Here is an 18640-nt window from a genome sequence, read left to right on the forward strand (position 1 = left end):
ATTTGTATTTGCAGTTGAAGCTCGATAGAGCCGCTGCTGTTCAATTTTCCTGTGATTTAATAAACCCTCAGTCCCTACTGTTCAGTTTTAATATGTGTGCAAATGCTGGTGCCTCACATGCTTCCTGCACTTGGACAGAATGAGCCAAGGTGGAGAGGACCTTCAGAGAAACTCATTGTGAAAATGATAAAATATGGAAATGCACATCATCATAATATACAGCAAGCCCTGAACTGAGATATTCTAATCTGTATATGTGAGTGAGAGATTGATTGGCTGCATGTACAATAATACCCTACTACTTAATCTCAGCTTCTGTGATAATTATTCTTTTCTGTCAAGTTTCTCAGCATATTGCACTTTACTGTTGCTACTCCTTGAAAAAGATCTTTACCTTGTTTAATTAAAAACTTATTTCATAATTAATTAAAAATTACCCTAAAGGTAGACAAAATCATTTATTCAGAAAATGGCATCTTGGCTTCTTCTGTCATGGTTCATGTTCAGTGAACTGATACAGATCGTGTGTCAATGTGAAGACCACAGTACTTCAGCCCATTATGTTTCCAATAGTTTGTATGCAGTGATTTGCTGTGGCAGAAAATGCTGAAAGTTGCAGGGAGAGTTGAAGTGTCTTTCAGGCCAGGTGACATTGTGCCAATGTTTCTCTTCCCCTTATGCCACTTGTTTACCTCCCATCCGTTCCATGCTGACCTTTCTTCCCTTATCCTGTTTGATCTAGCTGGCCAACTCCTGATGCTGTGCACCGAGTGTGAAGGCATTCTCTGTCTGTTGGATTGGGAGTGTAACTCAGCGACTACTTCTCACATTTGGGACTTTTTAAGCAAAATGGGCAGAGAATCAAGCACTGGAGGAGAAATTCTTGCTATATAGCGTGTGGCAAAAAATTACTTGCCCTAATCATGGACATTCCCATTTACAGCATAATCCAAGAAGGCACATTAAATAAAAGAGAAGCAAATGAAAAGTTTTGTTGGACGCACAGAAACAATTTGGGTTATTTTGTTCAAAGGGTGAAAACAGGCGCTACATGGGTGCTGTGCTATTAAGAAAAGCCTGTTTGAAAGGCTGGATTTAGCACAATTGGGCTAATTGATGATTATCATGATTTGAACGTACCTGCAGGTGCTAACTAGGGATTTGCAGGTTCAGCACTCAAGTACTGGAGTGCATCATCACGCCCGGCAACCAAATTTTAATTTGATTTTACGTTTTAAAGTTTAATTTGTTTTTTAAATGCCGGTGCTTTTAGTGTCCCCTTCCCTTTTTTAGGGGGCACTGGAAAATTGTGATTTTAGTGCCCAAAAAAAAAAAAAGAAAAACTCAAAAAAAACAAAAAAAGGAAAAAAAAGGGCCTTGTAAATGTCTGGTGTGTCACCCAGGTTGGGTGGCATGATTTAATGTTTTATGTTTTTGCAGGTAGACTCTAAAAGAGTTTCAGCACTCAAGTGCCGATTAGACGCAATTTTCGTGGAGCAGTAGATGTGGGATCCTAACATCCACTTCCACTGAAGGTGTGCAGTGGTCTGGCTGGTACACAGCAGCATGTTGCAAGATGGCTCAGGGACAGTAGAGGTTGGACAGGTTCTTGGCTGTGGCACTGGGAGTCCTCGTGAAGGAGGTCTAGAGAAGGAGGGATATCCTGAACCCGCAGGGGGGAAGGACACCATCTCCCCCACCTGTCCCTCTCTTCTGCAGCAGCTGGTGCTGCTCTGCCTGGCCTCATGTCTTCCTCCCATTCCTCATCCAGACCAAGGGGGATCCCTTGCAAAATGCCCATGACCAAGCACTCCCTTTCTACTAATGACTCCTATAAGGTGTCCAATAAGGTAGAGTAGCACAGAACTTAATCTTTTTAGTCCTCAGAGAATTTCTGGAATAAATGTTGTTCTCATGTTGGTGAAGTATTGACGAAGTGTCCCAGAAAGTCTCCTGATGTGTTTCAGAGGTCCTCTTCACAGCTCCAGCAGCAATGATCATGAAATGATGACCATCCCTTTAAGTGGTAAGTATCCCTTTAAGTAGTGCTTGAAATCAACATTAACGTCGTGTTTACTCCCAAACAGCTGGTCGCTGTTAGGAGAGGGTGTTGATTGAATTACTACATCCGGGCCAAGGTGTCCTTAGAGATAGAGCACGTGGTGTCCACCGGTACGCTCGTGGCCTTCCGCGAGATGTGGGCGCCGGAGGGACTGGAGTGCATCATCACCCCGGCAACCAAATTTTAATTTGATTTTTTGTTTTAAAGTTTAATTTGTTTTAATTGCCGGGTTTTAGTGTCCCCCTCCCCTTTTATAGGGGGCACTTGTAAATTATGTTTTTAGAGCCCCCAAAAAAAACAAAAACAAATCTGCAAAAATATTTTTAAAAAGGGCCTTGCGAAATGTTTGGAGTGTCCCCCAGATCGGGGGTCACTTGACGTAATGTTTATTTGTCTCCTCTAAAAGAGTTGTTGATTGAATTACAAACCACCAAAATGTGGTTGAATGAGTGCCAGCAGGCATTTTAAGTGGCATCCAGCTGCCTACTAAGCCTCTGGGTGGTTATCCCTAATGCTGGCTTCACTTACTTTACAAAGATGGCGTCTTGCGCTAAACTCAGGCTAAACCGGTGTTTCAGGTTAAGACCTCATCTTGGCCATCTCTTCAGTGCCCAAAGTATTTGGTGAAAATCGCCCCCAAATGGATTTGCTCTTACTTTGAGTGAGATCCATCTGACATTTAAACTTTTCCTCTTGAATGTGATGTACATGAAGAAGTTACATTTTAACGAGAACAAGTATAAATTGTTAATTTTCTTATTTTAGTGGAGTTACATCTAATGATTATGACTAATTCTTTCAAGACGTTTTTTGATTTGAATCAGCTCTGATTGCCAGAATGAAATTTAAAATCAGAAGAGATGTGAAACGGGCTGTTGATCCGCTCTGACCTGTTTTACAGTATCGCATAAAGTCAAAATTGGCCCCCAATAAAACTGAAGGCTCCGTGCAGGTGAAGTGCACTAAGATTTATTGTTTCTCTATTTGACAAACTCCATGTGGAACATTCTCTCTTGTGATGTGCAGGTTCGAAATGTAAGGCATGCTGTCATGTTATGAGCTCAGATTTTTGTCTTCTGTATCTCCAAACATGATGGGGCTTAAACTGCCAGAGCACCAGTGAGAAGTTCAGGCACACGCTGCCTACAACTTTCTGTCCATTATGAATCCCTGGCTGTCTCATGTCTCACGATGCCAGCTCGTCACACATACACGATGGCCAGAGAACCGCACAAAGTCGGAATTACACCCCAAAGCCTTTCTGCCTGAACCGATTGACAACATAAGAATGGTATAAAGTGCTCTTATCAGTACGGCCTGGTAATCCGGACTGTGAGATCAACGTTTCTGAAATATAGCTCCTCTTTGACATCAGGGTGAGAGAAATTCAATTTGAAATGAGACGCAGGTGGAAATCCACTCAGTTACAGACAGAAATCCTTTAACCCATTTAGTGAATAGTCAGAACAATGTTGGAAGTATACAATTGAATACATTTTGTGACAGGTTGATAGACAAGCAGAGTCCATACAGTGACTGTCCGGTTTAGGGTAGCAGGCATTTTTGGAATAGCAACCCGTAAGATGCTGTTTGAAGAAGCTCTGCACAACAGTGGCCTGGGGAAAACAGAGACTGCAGCAGAAATAAAGAGTTGGCTCTCTGAAGGGCTTATCAGTTTTATTTACTGAACCATACAGACCAGGAAAGCCTGTGGTTTGAGCCCCAGCCTGAGATAGTTGATCTCTGCAAAGGAAATGGTAGAGGCATTGCAATTGATCTCCAGGCTAGGTAGGAGTAAATCAGTCCAACTTCCCGTTCCTGAGTGTCATCCTGTGATTCTTCCTAAAAAATGTGTTGTATAACGGGTGACAACACGATTGAACTCACTCAAAATGCCTCCATGATAAGATAGCATTACAAAGCTCAATTTCTGGGTTCACACATGGCTACTCGTGTGCAGTTCCCAAAATAATGAAGAGAATAGACGGTGTTCCAGTTGACAGTTTATTTCAATGAAATAGGTTAGGGAGGGCCAGGGAGTCACAAATTTAAGTTGTATAGAGTTAGATCTAGGTAAGACGTCAGGGGGCGGTTCTTTTCCTCGAAAAAGTAGACCTCTGGAACAAGCTGCCATTTCATGTGGTGGATGCAAACTCAATGAATTCCTTCAAGCGAAATCTGGATTCTGGCTGTGGTGGAGATCACCTCTTACAGCAAATAGGTGCTGCAGGGAATTCAAGGCCAGAGTGATCTCCTGGACTAGTTTCGATCGCCTAGATGGGTCGGAGAGGAATATCCAGCCTTTTTCCCCCCAAACTAGGTTTTTTAATCTGTTTTTTTGCCTCCCCCAGGAGATCACATAGTTTTGGGTCGGGTGGAGTGTATATGTGTGATACACAAGGTATCGTAATTGTGTGGGATAGGCTCGATGGTATTTACCTGTCCGTCATTGTTCGTATGTTCGTTCATATAACACTATGGGATGGAAATTAGCGTAGTCCCCTCTTCGGGCTCAAACTCAGCACTGCGCAAACAGAGAGGTCCGAGGCCGGCCCAAAATTGAGCTTCGGGCCTCATCTAAGTATTCCAACTGAATTGTCGGCACCTGACACATCTTCCCAGGTAGCTCGCATATCTCCAGGATAACTTCTGGGAGGGCTGTTGGAGCAGATAACACTGGAGCGCAATCGTCAGGACTGTGAAGCTGGAGGGAGCACTCCTTCTCCTCTTGACTCCACTGAAAGGTTTCTTTTTTTTATAAACTCACCTTCTGTTGATAGTTGCAGCTGAAGAATCACATGCTCAACGCCTGCCGAGCTCATTGGTGACTACATTTGTAGAGGCATCGGGCCCCTAATCAACATACTCAAGGGAATGTTGGCCTGTTTTAAGGGATGCCTAAAAATGGGCTCCATGAATTTATTAGGAGGATCAATGCCTGCACAGGTTGGGTGCAGGCTGTTCCACTGCTAAATTGGTAGGCTTTGTGCCTGTTTTACACCCAGAGAATGGGCGCAATGCATGCCCATTTCTACCCCAATTTCTCTAGAGGATGACAGGGAGGAAAATTAGTCGCAAAAAAAACCCATAAATGCAAAGCACAGAAAGGAGAGAATGAAGACTTTGTTATACAATAAAGAGAAAAACAAGCAGGAGCACAATGAGAACGCAAACTCGGAAAACTAGAAGCCCAGCATAAAACTTCAGAAAGTATAACAGAATAAACATTCAATCAAGAAGTAAAAATCGAACAGACAGAAACGTGGAACTGAAAATGTCACTTAGCAACTGGGTGGAGAGGAACAGGGGACCTCAAAGTACTGGAAAAGTACCACAAAAGCTGCCTCTGCAAAATACTGCAAATCCATTGGCAGGAGAGGCACACCAACATCAATGTTCCCTCTCAGGCCAATATCCCAGCATCGAAGCATTGACCACGCTCGATCAGCTCCGATGGACGGGCCACATTGACCACAAGCCCAACACTCGACTCCCGAAACAAGCATTCTACTCCGAGTTCTGTCACGGCAAGCGAGTCCCAGGGGGGCAGAGAAAATGTCTCAAGGACACCCTCAAAGCCTGCTTGAAAAAATGCAACATCCCCACCGACTCTTGGTAATCCCTGGCCCAAGACCGCTCTAGGTGGAGGAGAATCATACGAGAAGGCGACGAACACTTCGAGGCTCTTTGTCGGAAGCTCACGGAAGCCAAGCACAAACAGCGGAAGGCGTGTACGATAAACCAAGCATCCCACCCACCCATCCCTCCAACCACCGTCTGCCCTACCTGTGACAGAGACTGCAGGTTCTGCATTGGTCTCATCAGTCACCTTCGAACTCATTTTAGTGTGGAAGCAAGCCATCCTCGACTCTGGGAGATTGCCTAAGAAGAAGAAGAAGAGAAGAAGGAGAGGGACAGAAAGGAGCAGATATAAAGTGAGGAGGAGTGAGTGGAATTACTGCAGGAGCAGTGTAGCAGCAAATTCATTGGGGGTAAAATTGGTCTTCGGCAGTAACCGCAAAATAGGCAATAGCGACTCGGCAGCCCATTTTACACTCTGTCTGATTGTCTTTAAAGTTGAAGTTAATGGAAAAGAATATTAGGCCGTGTGTTAAATGGGCTGACAACTCGTGAGCGCTGCCTTGTGCTCATACCCAAGTCAAATTTCACCCCCTTTGCGTTTGATAAATTTTAATGGAATTTCTGATGAAATCTTTATCGCTGTAGCTAATGTAAATGCAACTTTTAATTTCATCCCATTTGAAAGGCTCTGTCAAATTTGTCGCATGCTGTGCTGATATTAAGCAGCTATCACATTCACATACATGAGACTGAACCATCAGCTTCAGAAAGGTTTGGAGGATCACAGAGCCAACAATGGCTTAGCATCCACATAGTATGACTATAACACCATAAGCACCAGTCATAGCATTCATGGGCCATCCAGTGTTAGCACCCAACACAGCAGCAGGACTGTTGCGGCACACATTACTGGCACCCGTCACAGCATCATTACCTGTAGCCACACCTGTAGCAACACAGTGGTAGACACAGGGTAGACACAGAGGTTTAGAAGGATGAGAGGGGATCTCATAGAAACGTATAAGATTCTGACTGGACTGGACAGGTTAGATGCGGGAAGAATGTTCCCGATGTTGGGGAAGTCCAGAACCAGGGGACACAGTCTTAGGATAAGGGATGGGCCATTTAGGACTGAGATGCGGAGAAACTTCTTCACTCAGAGAGTTGTTAACCTGTGGAATTCCCTGCCACAGAGAGTTGTTGATGCCAGTTCATTGGATATATTCAAGAGGGAGTTAGACATGGCCCTTACGGCTAAAGGGATTAAGGGGTATGGAGAGAAAACAGGAAAGGGGTACTGAGGGAATGATCAGCCATGATCTTATTGAATGGTGGTGCAGGCTCAAAGGGCCGAATGGCCTACTCCTGCATCTATTTTCTATGTTTCTATGTTTCTATAAGAACAATTAAATGCATTAGGAGCACAACAGCAGTTCCAGCAACACCTGAGGATTTGCTCCTATCAGAAGATCCATCTGAACAGAACTGTTCTGTGCACAGAATTCTTGCTTTGCAGCAAATCAATCTACAGTATAGGTTTCTCCCATTGGTATCAGTGGAGCTTTACAGTCAGCAGTGCAGTTTAGTGTCACTGATATGGGTCTTGCTGTGGAATCTACTGTCACTGTTAATTTCAAACGTCTTGTTGATGAAGCTCAATGTACACAGTGCCTAAGTTTTCCTTTAGAAGGCCCAGAATACATTCAGCTCTTAGTATTGGCTCTGCTGAGATTAGAGATGACCTACAGTGAAATCTTTTTCAAAGATGAACACATATTCAATATATCATCTCCTGACTGGCAGCTTTGCAAATTCTGCAGTTTAATTTGTAATCCATTTGTTAGGTTGAGGGGGAAAATACTTCCCTTGTGTGGGGAGGGGGTGGGGGCTGCGGGGGCGGTCAATGGAAACTATGTCACTTGAAGTGACAGAGGTCATTGTACCCTCTGGTGAGATGGCAGAGAAAGTAGAGAAGGGCCCTGTGGATGCAGTCTCTTTCAGCAGTGCTACAATCGGGCGCACAGGGACCTCACAGGGTAGACACAGTGGTCTACGCCGGTGGGGGGAGGGTGCGGGGGGAGGTGCTCAGTGATCGTTCCATGAGCCTGAATGGTGAGGCCTGGGATGCACCCGATATTGGACCTCAGGCACTATTTACCATCGAGCCAGCAAGCTGTGGACTGTAACAATGGCGGGGTGGGGGGAGGGGGAAGGTAGCATTGTCAATCAGTGGGGGAATGGTGGCCTGCAGCAGCCCGCATGCTCCTGCTCCACATGCAAGTAAGTACAGTTTTGAACATTTACCTCATTGGTTGCGGCCTAACAGGCGGCCTCCTTAAGGGACATTAAGGGTTACTAGCACACCTTTGATTTTTTTATTATATCTTATTAAAAGAGGCTTCAAAGTGTTTCACTGTGAGTCTCCGAGCACAGTCAGCAGCCAGCTGTCAGCATTGTTATCTCGATGCTACAAAGGAAATTCTCTGAGATTCCCCAGGGTTCAGCTTTGAGCTGCTGAGCCATAGCACTGCAAATTCAGCAGTATTGTCAAATCCGGTAATGCCAAGCCAAGTATTCAACATCCTGGGAAAGGAAGAACTGCTCTGGTCATTACATCTGTAAATGAGTTTGTGTTTACTAGACCCAGTGTACTCTGTACTGCTTTCTATATAATTAGATTGAGCCTTCCCTTACCCGACTCACTGTGCTTTTTTGTCAGATGGAGTGGAGTGGGAGTGTCCCTGTACAATTACCATTTTCAAAGTATATGGCTTTTAAAACTTTGAGGACAAAATTCAGTTTCTCATTAACACTGATGAGCATTTTATAATGTTTTAACTTGCTAATCTATTCTCAACCTCTCACCCCCTGCAGAGATGTGACTGTGCTCTAATTCTCTCTTCTGCTTTTCTAAATTAATGAGCATCTCTTTTAAAAAAAATGCTCATAGAAACATAGAAACATAGAAAATAGGTGCATGAGCAGGCCATTCAGCCCTTCTAGCCTGCACCGCCATTCAATGAGTTCATGGCTGAACATGAAACTTCAGTACCCACTTCCTGCTTTCACGCCATACCCCTTGATCCCCCGAGTAATAAGGACTTCATCTAACTCCCTTTTGAATATATTTAGTGAATTCGCCTCAACTACTTTCTGTGGTAGAGAATTCCACAGGTTCACCACTCTCTGGGTGAAGAAGTTTCTCCTTATCTCGGTCCTAAATGGCTTACCCCTTATCCTTAGACTGTGACCCCTGGTTCTGGACTTCCCCAACATTGGGAACATTCTTCCTGCATCTAACCTGTCCAAACCCATCAGAATTTTAAACGTTTCTATGAGGTCCCCTCTCACTCTTCTGGACTCCAGTGAATACAAGCCCAGTTGATCCAGTCTTTCTTGATAGGTCAGTCCCACCATCCCGGGAATCAGTCTGGTGAATCTTCGCTGCACTCCCTCAATAGCAAAAATGTCCTTCCTCAAGTTAGGAGACCAAAACTGTACACAATACTCCAGGTGTGGCCTCACCAAGGCCCTGTACAACTGTAGCAACACCTCCCTGCCCCTGTACTCAAATGCCCTCGCTATGAAGGCCAACATGCCATTTGCTTTCTTAACCGCCTGCTGTACCTGCATGCCAACCTTCAATGACTGATGTACCATGACACCCAGGTCTCGTTGCACCTTCCCTTTTCCTAATCTGTCACCATTCAGATAATAGTCTGTCTCTTTGTTTTTACCACCAAAGTGGATAACCTCACATTTATCCACATTATACTTCATCTGCCACGCATTTGCCCACTCACCTAACCTATCCAAGTCACTCTGCAGCCTCATAGCATCCTCCTCGCAGCTCACACTGCCACCCAACTTAGTGTCATCCGCAAATTTGGAGATACTACATTTAATCCCCTCGTCTAAATCATTAATGTACAATGTAAACAGCTGGGGCCCCAGCACAGAACTCTGCGGTACCCCACTAGTCACTGCCTGCCATTCCGAAAAGTACCCATTTACTCCTACTCTTTGCTTCCTGTCTGACAACCAGTTCTCAATCCATGTCAGCACACTACCCCCAATCCCATGTGCTTTAACTTTGCACATTAATCTCCTGTGTGGGACCTTGTCGAAAGCCTTCTGAAAGTCCAAATATACCACATCAACTGGTACTCCTTTGCCCACTTTATTGGAAACATCCTCAAAAAATTCCAGAAGATTTGTCAAGCATGATCTCCCTTTCACAAATCCATGCTGACTTGGACCTATCATGTCACCATTTTCCAAATGCACTGCTATGACATCCTTAATAATTGATTCCATCATTTTACCCACTACTGAGGTCAGGCTGACCGGTCTATAATTCCCTGTTTTCTCTCTCCCTCCTTTTTTAAAAAGTGGGGTTACATTGGCTACCCTCCACTCGATAGGAACTGATCCAGAGTCAATGGAATGTTGGAAAATGACTGTCAATGCATCCGCTATTTCCAAGGCCACCTCTTTAAGTACTCTGGGATGCAGTCCATCAGGCCCTGGGGATTTATCGGCCTTCAATCCCATCAATTTCCCCAACACAATTTCCCGACTAATAAAGATTTCCCTCAGTTCCTCCTCCTTACTAGACCCTCTGACCACTTTTATATCCGGAAGGTTGTTTGTGTCCTCCTTAGTGAATACTGAACCAAAGTATTTGTTCAATTGGTCTGCCATTTCTTTGTTCCCCGTTATGACTTCCCCTGATTCTGACTGCAGGGGACCTACGTTTGTCTTTACTAACCTTTTTCTCTTTACATACCTATAGAAACTTTTGCAATCTGCCTTAATGTTCCCTGCAAGCTTCTTCTCGTACTCCATTTTCCCTGCCCTAATCAAACCCTTTGTCCTCCTCTGCTGAGTTCTAAATTTCTCCCAGTCCCCAGGTTCGTTGCTATTTCTGGCCAATTTGTATGCCATTTCCTTGGCTTTCATACTATCCCTGATTTCCCTCAATAGCCACGGTTGAGCCACCTTCCCTTTTTTATTTTTACACCAGACAGGAATGTACAATTGTTGTAATTCATCCATGCGGTCTCTAAATGTCTGCCATTGCCCATCCACAGTCAACCCCTTAAGTATCATTAGCCAATCTATCTTAGCCAATTCATGCCTCATACCTTCAAAGTTACCCTTCTTTAAGTTCTGGACCATGGTCTCTGAATTAACTGTTTCATTCTCCATCCTAATGCAGAATTCCACCATATTATGGTCACTCTTCCCCAAGGGGCCTCGCACAATGAGATTGCTAATTAATCCTCTCTCATTACACAACACCCAGTCTAAGATGGCCTCCCCCCTAGTTGGTTCCTCGACATATTGGTCTAGAAAACCATCCCTTATGCACTCCAGGAAATCCTCCTCCACCGTATTGCTTCCAGTTTGGCTAGCCCAATCTATGTGCATATTAAAGTCACCCATTATAACTGCTGCACCTTTATTGCCTGCACTCCTAATTTCCTGTTTGATGCCCTCCCCAACATCACTACTACTGTTTGGAGGTCTGTACACAACTCCCACTAACGATTTTTGCCCTTTAGTGTTCTGCAGCTCTACCCATATAGATTCCACATCATCCAAGCTAATGTCTTTCCTAACTATTGCATTAATCTCCTCTTTAATCAGCAATGCTACCCCACATCCTTTTCCTTTTATTCTATCCTTCCTGAATGTTGAATACCCCTGGATGTTGAGTTCCCAGCCCTGATCATCCTGGAGCCACGTCTCCGTAATCCCAATCACATCATATTTGTTAACATCTATTTGCACAGTTAATTCATCCACCTTATTGCGGATACTCCTTGCATTAAGACACAAAGCCTTCAGGCTTGCTTTTTTAACACCCTTTGTCCTTCTAAATTTTGCTGTACAGTGGCCCTTTTTGTTCTTTGCCTTGGGTTTCTCTGCCCTCCACTTTTCCTCATCTCCTTTCTGTCTTTTGCTTTTGCCTCATTTTTGTCTCCCTCTGTCTCCCTGCATAGGTTCCCATCCCCAGGCCATAAGAAACGTTACTTAGTTTGTACAAGGATATAGCTTCCTCTTTTCTTAAACAACAAACACAAGTTGATATGGGGATGCATCCAAATTTGCTTTCCACTTGTGTGTGCAATAACTCAATAGACTGAATACTGTAAACTCCAAACAGGTACAAACCTGGCTCTACTTTATTAGGGCCCAAAGTGATTACATTACAAGATGGCTGGCCTTTTACACCTGGGCCACACACATGTGCGCACAGCCCAATGACCACCTGGTGGCTAGTAAACCCAATCATACATACATGACAATATCCCCCTTTAAGATATTAGTAACGGTCTTTTTACAAATCGAGACGGTCTGCGGCTTTCCGCTCCCGAATTGAACATCTCAGTTCAACTCTAGCCTTGGGCGAGCGTTCTGAGTCTGTTATGACTGGGGGCTGGGTAGCCGATCTGATGGGAGTGGCAATGACCACGTCGGGGATTGAAAGTCCAGATTCATTGATGACAGCGGAGTCCTCTGATGACTGAGGGTAGGGTGGTTGGTCACTGATTGTGTCTTCCTCAGACTGTTCCGGTTCATCCGTGTGCCGCAGCTTTATCTGATCGTCATGTTTCCTGCATGTCTGCCCATTCTTGAGCTTAATGATAAACACTCTATTATCCTCCATGGCCATAACAGTACCGGTGATCCATTTGGGACCTTGACCATAATACAGTACATATACAGGATCATTGATAGAAATGTTGCGTGACACAGTAGCGCGATCATGATACACTTGCTGACTTTGACGTCTGTATTCAACACGATTATTCCAGTCAGGGTGGACAAGAGAGAGCTTGGTCTTGAGACCTCTCTTCATCAATAGTTCAGCAGAGGAGATCCCGGTAATCGTAAGGGGTCTTGTCCTGTAACTAAGCAATATGCGTGACAAGCGAGTTTGCAGTGAACCTTGAGTTACTCTGTTTGATGGTTTGGACAGCACACTCTGCTTGTCCATTGGATGCGGGTTTGAATGGTGCTGACCTCACATGTTTGATACCATTGAGCTTCATGAACTCTTGAAACTCCATACTGGTGAAGCAAGATACGTTGTCGCTTACAACGATGTCAGGCAGACCATGTGTTGCAAACATGACATGAAGGTTCTCAATGGTAGCTGTGGATGTGCTGGATGACATGATTGTATATTCTATCCACTTGGATTAAGCATCCACCACAACTAAGAACCAGGAAGGGACCTGCAAAGTCGATGTGGATCCTGGACCATGGTTTAGATTCCGCTGGTGCTTTACTAAGCTGCATGCAAGTGTTGCACTGATGCACACATGATTTCGGATCAGAATCAATTACAGGCCACCATACATGTTAGATCTCTTAATTTCCAATGAAATACAAACTCCGATTGTAGTTTTAATGTCACTTTATTTTTGGCAGCAGTAACAAGTTCTTGGCTTTAAGCCAGGTCTTTGTCCTTCTGAGACCACATGGTCAAAATGGCTGTATTTATACCTGGATCAATTTACAGAAAAGAACTCGCCTTCTTTGACCTTGTTGGCTCAATTAATAGTCTTTTAACCTTTTAATTGGCTCACTACACAAGGGTCCTAAAATGTCAAGTTGATTGATGACTTAATGCAACATGCTACCACTCACGTAGCATCTCTGACTTGTTGTCTGTGAATTTTCACAGCCTGTCTAAATGCAGCCTGTTTGAATTCTCTATCAATCCCCCCTTTGATTCTTTCACAAACTGAATCATAAAACATCAGGTATAACTGGTTAAACATTCTACAAAATAATTTCATACATGTTAACAGAGTTTCCTTCTAAAATTTGTTGAAGTGTTTCGCCACATGTCCGGACTAGTAGCTTCCACACAAATTTACACCAACCCGAGTTCCATCGTGGCCACAATGGAAGTCTGGTTTTAGTAGGTTAATTAACCTTATTCCAATTTAATCCAAATTAATATCTTAATTCAACCAGTAAACAACCTTCCCTTAAGCATAACATACCCCTGTGCCACGTACAGACGGTCTGCTGGGACCTTCAAGGTGTCTCACATGCTGGACAGCAGCTACAGCTGCCTGGTCGCAACAACATTTAATCAACATAAACAAACAATATAAAAGTAAAATAATTACAACAAATAGAATTAAACCTTCCACCAATGAAGTTCCTATTGAACCTAGCCATTCAGTGGCTCCACTCCACAAAGTGAATGATGGGGGTTGCTTAAGTTTTTCTACCTCCTTTTAGATATGCTCCGTTAAGTGGGTAATTTCTTCGGAGCTATCTGGGATATATGTGCAACACTCAGTTCCGAGTAGGGTGCAAGTACCTCCCTTTTCAGCCAGGATGAAATCAAGGGCCAGTCTATTCTATAGGGCTACTGTGCGGATTGCTACCATTTCTGCATTGATTTTAACTAGGGCCTCTGAGGTATCATTGGCTACCCGTTCCACAACGGATGCCATGTTAATGGATTCCCTTGCCAGTCTGGCGGTCCCATACCTGGGGATCAGAATGGCAAAGAACCTCTCTGTTTCTGTGATAGCTCTCTTAGGACGGTGTAAATGTTCCGACAGTTACTTTATATGATACATATATGGCACAATATAGGCTAAATAGCACGATCCCGTCCAATTCTGGGGCAGCCAAGGGTAGGCCTTGTGGTCACACACCCAATAGGTGCCATTATAGGCAATGAATGTTAGCTGTTTCTTTGTCAGCAACACTCCGGGGCCTGTCCAGGCTTTTCCATCTGTTTTATTCAGAATCCCCGTTACGTTAAGAATTCCCACATCAGCCCAGTTTGGATGGTTCCGTGGCTTGATTATATTATAATTCTGGGAGCAGCTACTATACCCCATATTTTGGCCTCCTTTGATGTTTCTAATCAGACAGACCGATTCCCCCGGTCTTCCTATTCCCGTTGTATTAATGATGACAAAAAATGGGGGCCATTTGGAATTATTGTAGCACGGTTGGTATCCCCCTTCAAAGGTAGTCAGATTGTAACCTGCTGACTTCCATTTATGAGCCCAGTTTTCCGTATCCTGAAACGCATTGCCTGTTTTATTTTGATTAATTATCCACTCAGCCATTTCCGAGATATTCAAGGGAACTGGCCTCAAGGGAATCCCTCCCTTTGAGTGAATAGGAATATGCACATAAACCCAACAACTCGAAATGTTACCTTGTTTGGCATAAATGTATAAAAAGGTATTTACATGTAATTCCCTTGCTACTCTACTATTTCCCTTTGGTGCAGAGGGTCGGCTAGTAAGAAGTAGGCCTATGCCTAGAATACCTACAATCAGTAATACAGTAAATTTATACATTTTCGCAAAAAGTAATTGTCCTTATTAGATTTCAGTTTCAGTTACGGGTGCTCGTTTAACGTGTGAAGCGTGGATCCAGGCTTTCTATCCTTGGACTTTAACAGCTGCCTGGGTGGTCAATAACAGTTGATAAGGTCCCTCCCACTTGGCACCTGTCAGTGTGAATGTTTTCTCAGAAGAATCACTCAACACTCAGAGTCGGTTCCAATGCCAATGCGGCCTTTATTAATGCCAGCGGGGAGGAAGCCTCAGGACTGGATCCAGGCACTTCACTCCGCAGAACAAAGGGTTTCATGGATCTTTATATGTTTTACAACAGTTTACTACAGTTATATACAACAGTTTACTACAGTTACATTAGACCAATAGATAGAGTTAGTCTCTAAACGTAAAGTGGCTCATGTGTTGCCAAGAGATGTGTTGCTAAGGGGTGTGTTGCTAGGAATGACTCATGTGTCTTGTAACATGGCCTGGGTCTCCCTTATCTTACTGTCCTTGGATGCTGTCTTTAGTAGCCTCCTTATTAGAGTTACATATTCGGTTCTTGTCAGCTCGGGCTGATTCATGCCCTCGTTATGTGATGTAGGCCCCCCTTATCTCTATTTCTCGGGGCTCTGCTATGTGGAGTTATAATGGTTTGTTATAGTTATCTTGTATCCAAGGCATTCCTGGCAGTGGGCCTCACAGGGTTATTGCTCGGTCAGCCTCAGTCAATAGTTCACAGCTTGACTACCTGATTTTCCATCATGCCTGGGCAGCCATTTTATGTGTGGCCACTTTAAACTTAATGAGTTTAGATATATTCAGCAGGTGCCTAATGCCTACAACAATTCCCTCCTTTCGGTAAAAGGACTAGTCCTAGTCCCCCTTTAACCAACCGCCCTACACTTGTTAGTTTTTGTGCACGGCCCGGTACTCCCTGCCTCAACGTGCTGGCCAGTCACGCGGTTTCAGGAGTCCCGGTTGCTTAGATCAAATTGACAAAGGTCAAATCCTCCTTCCCCTTTACAAGATAGGCTTGTTTAGTATTTGGGGACCGGTCATGGGTCCCTCTTCGTTGTTCATGGTGCCTGCATGCCTGGCAGGCCATTATGCCCCATGTTATCGCTAAGATCAATTGTATCCCGACCAGGACGTGTGAAATTATTCGAATCCAAGGATGGATGTTCACATTTATTCCCCAGTCCCAGACCTTTCTCCACCAACTCTGACTTTGTAAGTCTATATCGATATCTTCTTCCAGTACTTTGATTTTAGTTTGCAGTTGGTGGTAGAGCTTTACGGATTGACCCACCCTGAGTCTCAACTCTCGAAATACTTCAGTTAGATGTGGGATAGGGACCTGATCTGGCTCGTCATAATCCTGCAAATGATCATGGAGCTGATCAGTTACATCAATAACTTCGGACTTCTGGCGCCTGACCTGGGTGATATGCGCTTGCCCGATCGTGACAGGTCGTAGTGGCGTAAAGCAAAAGTTTGGCTGTGGTATAGGGCACTGCAGGTCATTATACTGGTATGAACACTCTGTGGTAGAGACGCAGTATCTTCCCTTCCCTCCGTAGCCTGCCCTCGCGAAGTGCCTGTGTGCGGGCACTATTTCTAGTCCACACCCGTCGGTTCGGTTAAACCCGCACTCGTCTAGCTCACCTCGGCCTACCGGGTGAGGGCATACTGTGATCTCCCCCCTTTGCTTGCAATCTGTTAGGGAAATCCCGGTAAGTATGTTGTTTCGACGAATGGCGGAGGTGGTGGTCAGATAGTAACGCATGGAGACATTTTCCCGTATTACTCCGATATTCTCTAGTTGGTATAGGGGGAACGGCCCTGAGTCCGGCGTGGCTATAGAGATCATCAGGACTATCCCTATCCTAGTATTCCTACCCATCTGGCAATCTGGAATTGCTGGGTATACTCGGGTCAGTCCCTTCAGAGTACAATTATCCAGTGTCCCCCTCTGGTTAGCCAACTGAGCCAAATGTGAACTGTCTATCCAATCGGGTTCTTCCCCGCGTTGGATCTGGTCGAGATTGTGGCGGATCTGTCCCACCATCCACAGACCATAAGCGTGACAGAGTTGCCCCTGTCTTTGCTTTCCTGTATCTTCTTTTTCTCTATCAATGAGGTGATTGATGGTTTTGGCATAAGCTTCCAGGACTGAGATGCCATCCAACTGGATTTCGGCACCCTCCTTTCCTAGCTTGTTCTTCCTGGTTTTGCTCCTCCCTCTCTAATAACCCCTTCATCACCCCTCTAAGCTGTTCCACTCATTTAACCCTTGTATATCTATCGAGTTTACTACGGAGGTCTCTGTATTGAAAACGGTGGCAATATCATTAACTATTTCCCTCTTGACCCTGGGGGCTGACCCCTGTCCCCGGAATCTACTGGCACCCATTGCATTGGCAGCCTGCTGCATTACAACTTTACTTAATACATTGTACATCTTCCTTGACTGTTCTGTACAGTATTCCGGCATCTGGATGCCTGAAACATTGATCAGGACAGGCACAATTTCATGTTTAACATTATCATACAATAATTCCCCTTCGTTGTACATTACAATCCCATTTTCTGGTCCCTTAGTAGTTATGGGATAAGGCAGTTCCTCGGGCAATGTAATGGTTCTTATGGGGCGCGGTGTCGGAGGGGGTGAGAAGCATACATACAATGATATTGCAGCCGCCCCCACCTCCTCGTAGTACCCACACAGCCCCACTCCCTTTTTGCGGATGACTAATTGCTGGGATTGTCCCGGAGGCGCGCAAATTATGCCGAAAGTACATTCATCGGGCCCTTTGACATTCCTCCGTTTAATGCAGCTGCTCCTTATACCCGTGAAGCACTGTACACATACCCAGTTCTTATTAGGATTTACTTGTAACCATGCATTAAAATAAGTCCTGTCCTTGCTCCAATCCTTGGCTGCTGGGATGCACATTCCATCCGTTAAATTAAACAAGACTCCATAGTTCATGTAGTTGTTTATTTCCTGAGTGCGCTGCAATCCGTTGGTATCATCCAGTGTTTGCGTGGGTCTTGAGGTTCCCAGTATCATGAGTCCCCAGAGTCGAATTCACCACTGCGGTCCCATCTCGGTGAGTGTTTTATCTGAAAATTTTAAACAGATAGCCTGGTCGTCACCAGGTGTTAGGTTCTGGTCTACTTGTGTCGCTGTCACTCTGTGGAATCGAAGGTAAGGATTAGGTTAACCATATTCTTTATAGTCGTACCATCTCTATCACTTCATGTCCCTGTCTGGGCTGCCGTCGGTTTTGCGTTTGAGCCTGCTGTGCTCGAGCCTACACGATGACCCATCTAAATATTGTCCTAACTCCAATCAACACCAATGCCACCATTATTCCTCCAAACATCGTTGTCTGCTTTACCGTTAGGTTGGGTTTGTGGACTACACCTACCCACCGTGGGGTACATTGGCTCTATTGCCATACGTGATGGTGCTATGGCTGCGCACTGCACTATCCGTCTAGTCCTGTTTTTTTTTAAAACATCTCTTCCAGCCTGTTTATCTTAGCTTTTAACTCTTCAATTTGTTTTGTTTGAGTATCTATTTCTTTATTGTATCAGGCAAGTATTATTTTTGTTTCCTCTGTTAGGTGAGTCTTTTTTCTATTAAGAAATC

The sequence above is a fragment of the Pristiophorus japonicus genome, chromosome 8 (assembly GCF_044704955.1).
Source record: "Pristiophorus japonicus isolate sPriJap1 chromosome 8, sPriJap1.hap1, whole genome shotgun sequence".
Taxonomy (NCBI): domain Eukaryota; kingdom Metazoa; phylum Chordata; class Chondrichthyes; family Pristiophoridae; genus Pristiophorus; species Pristiophorus japonicus.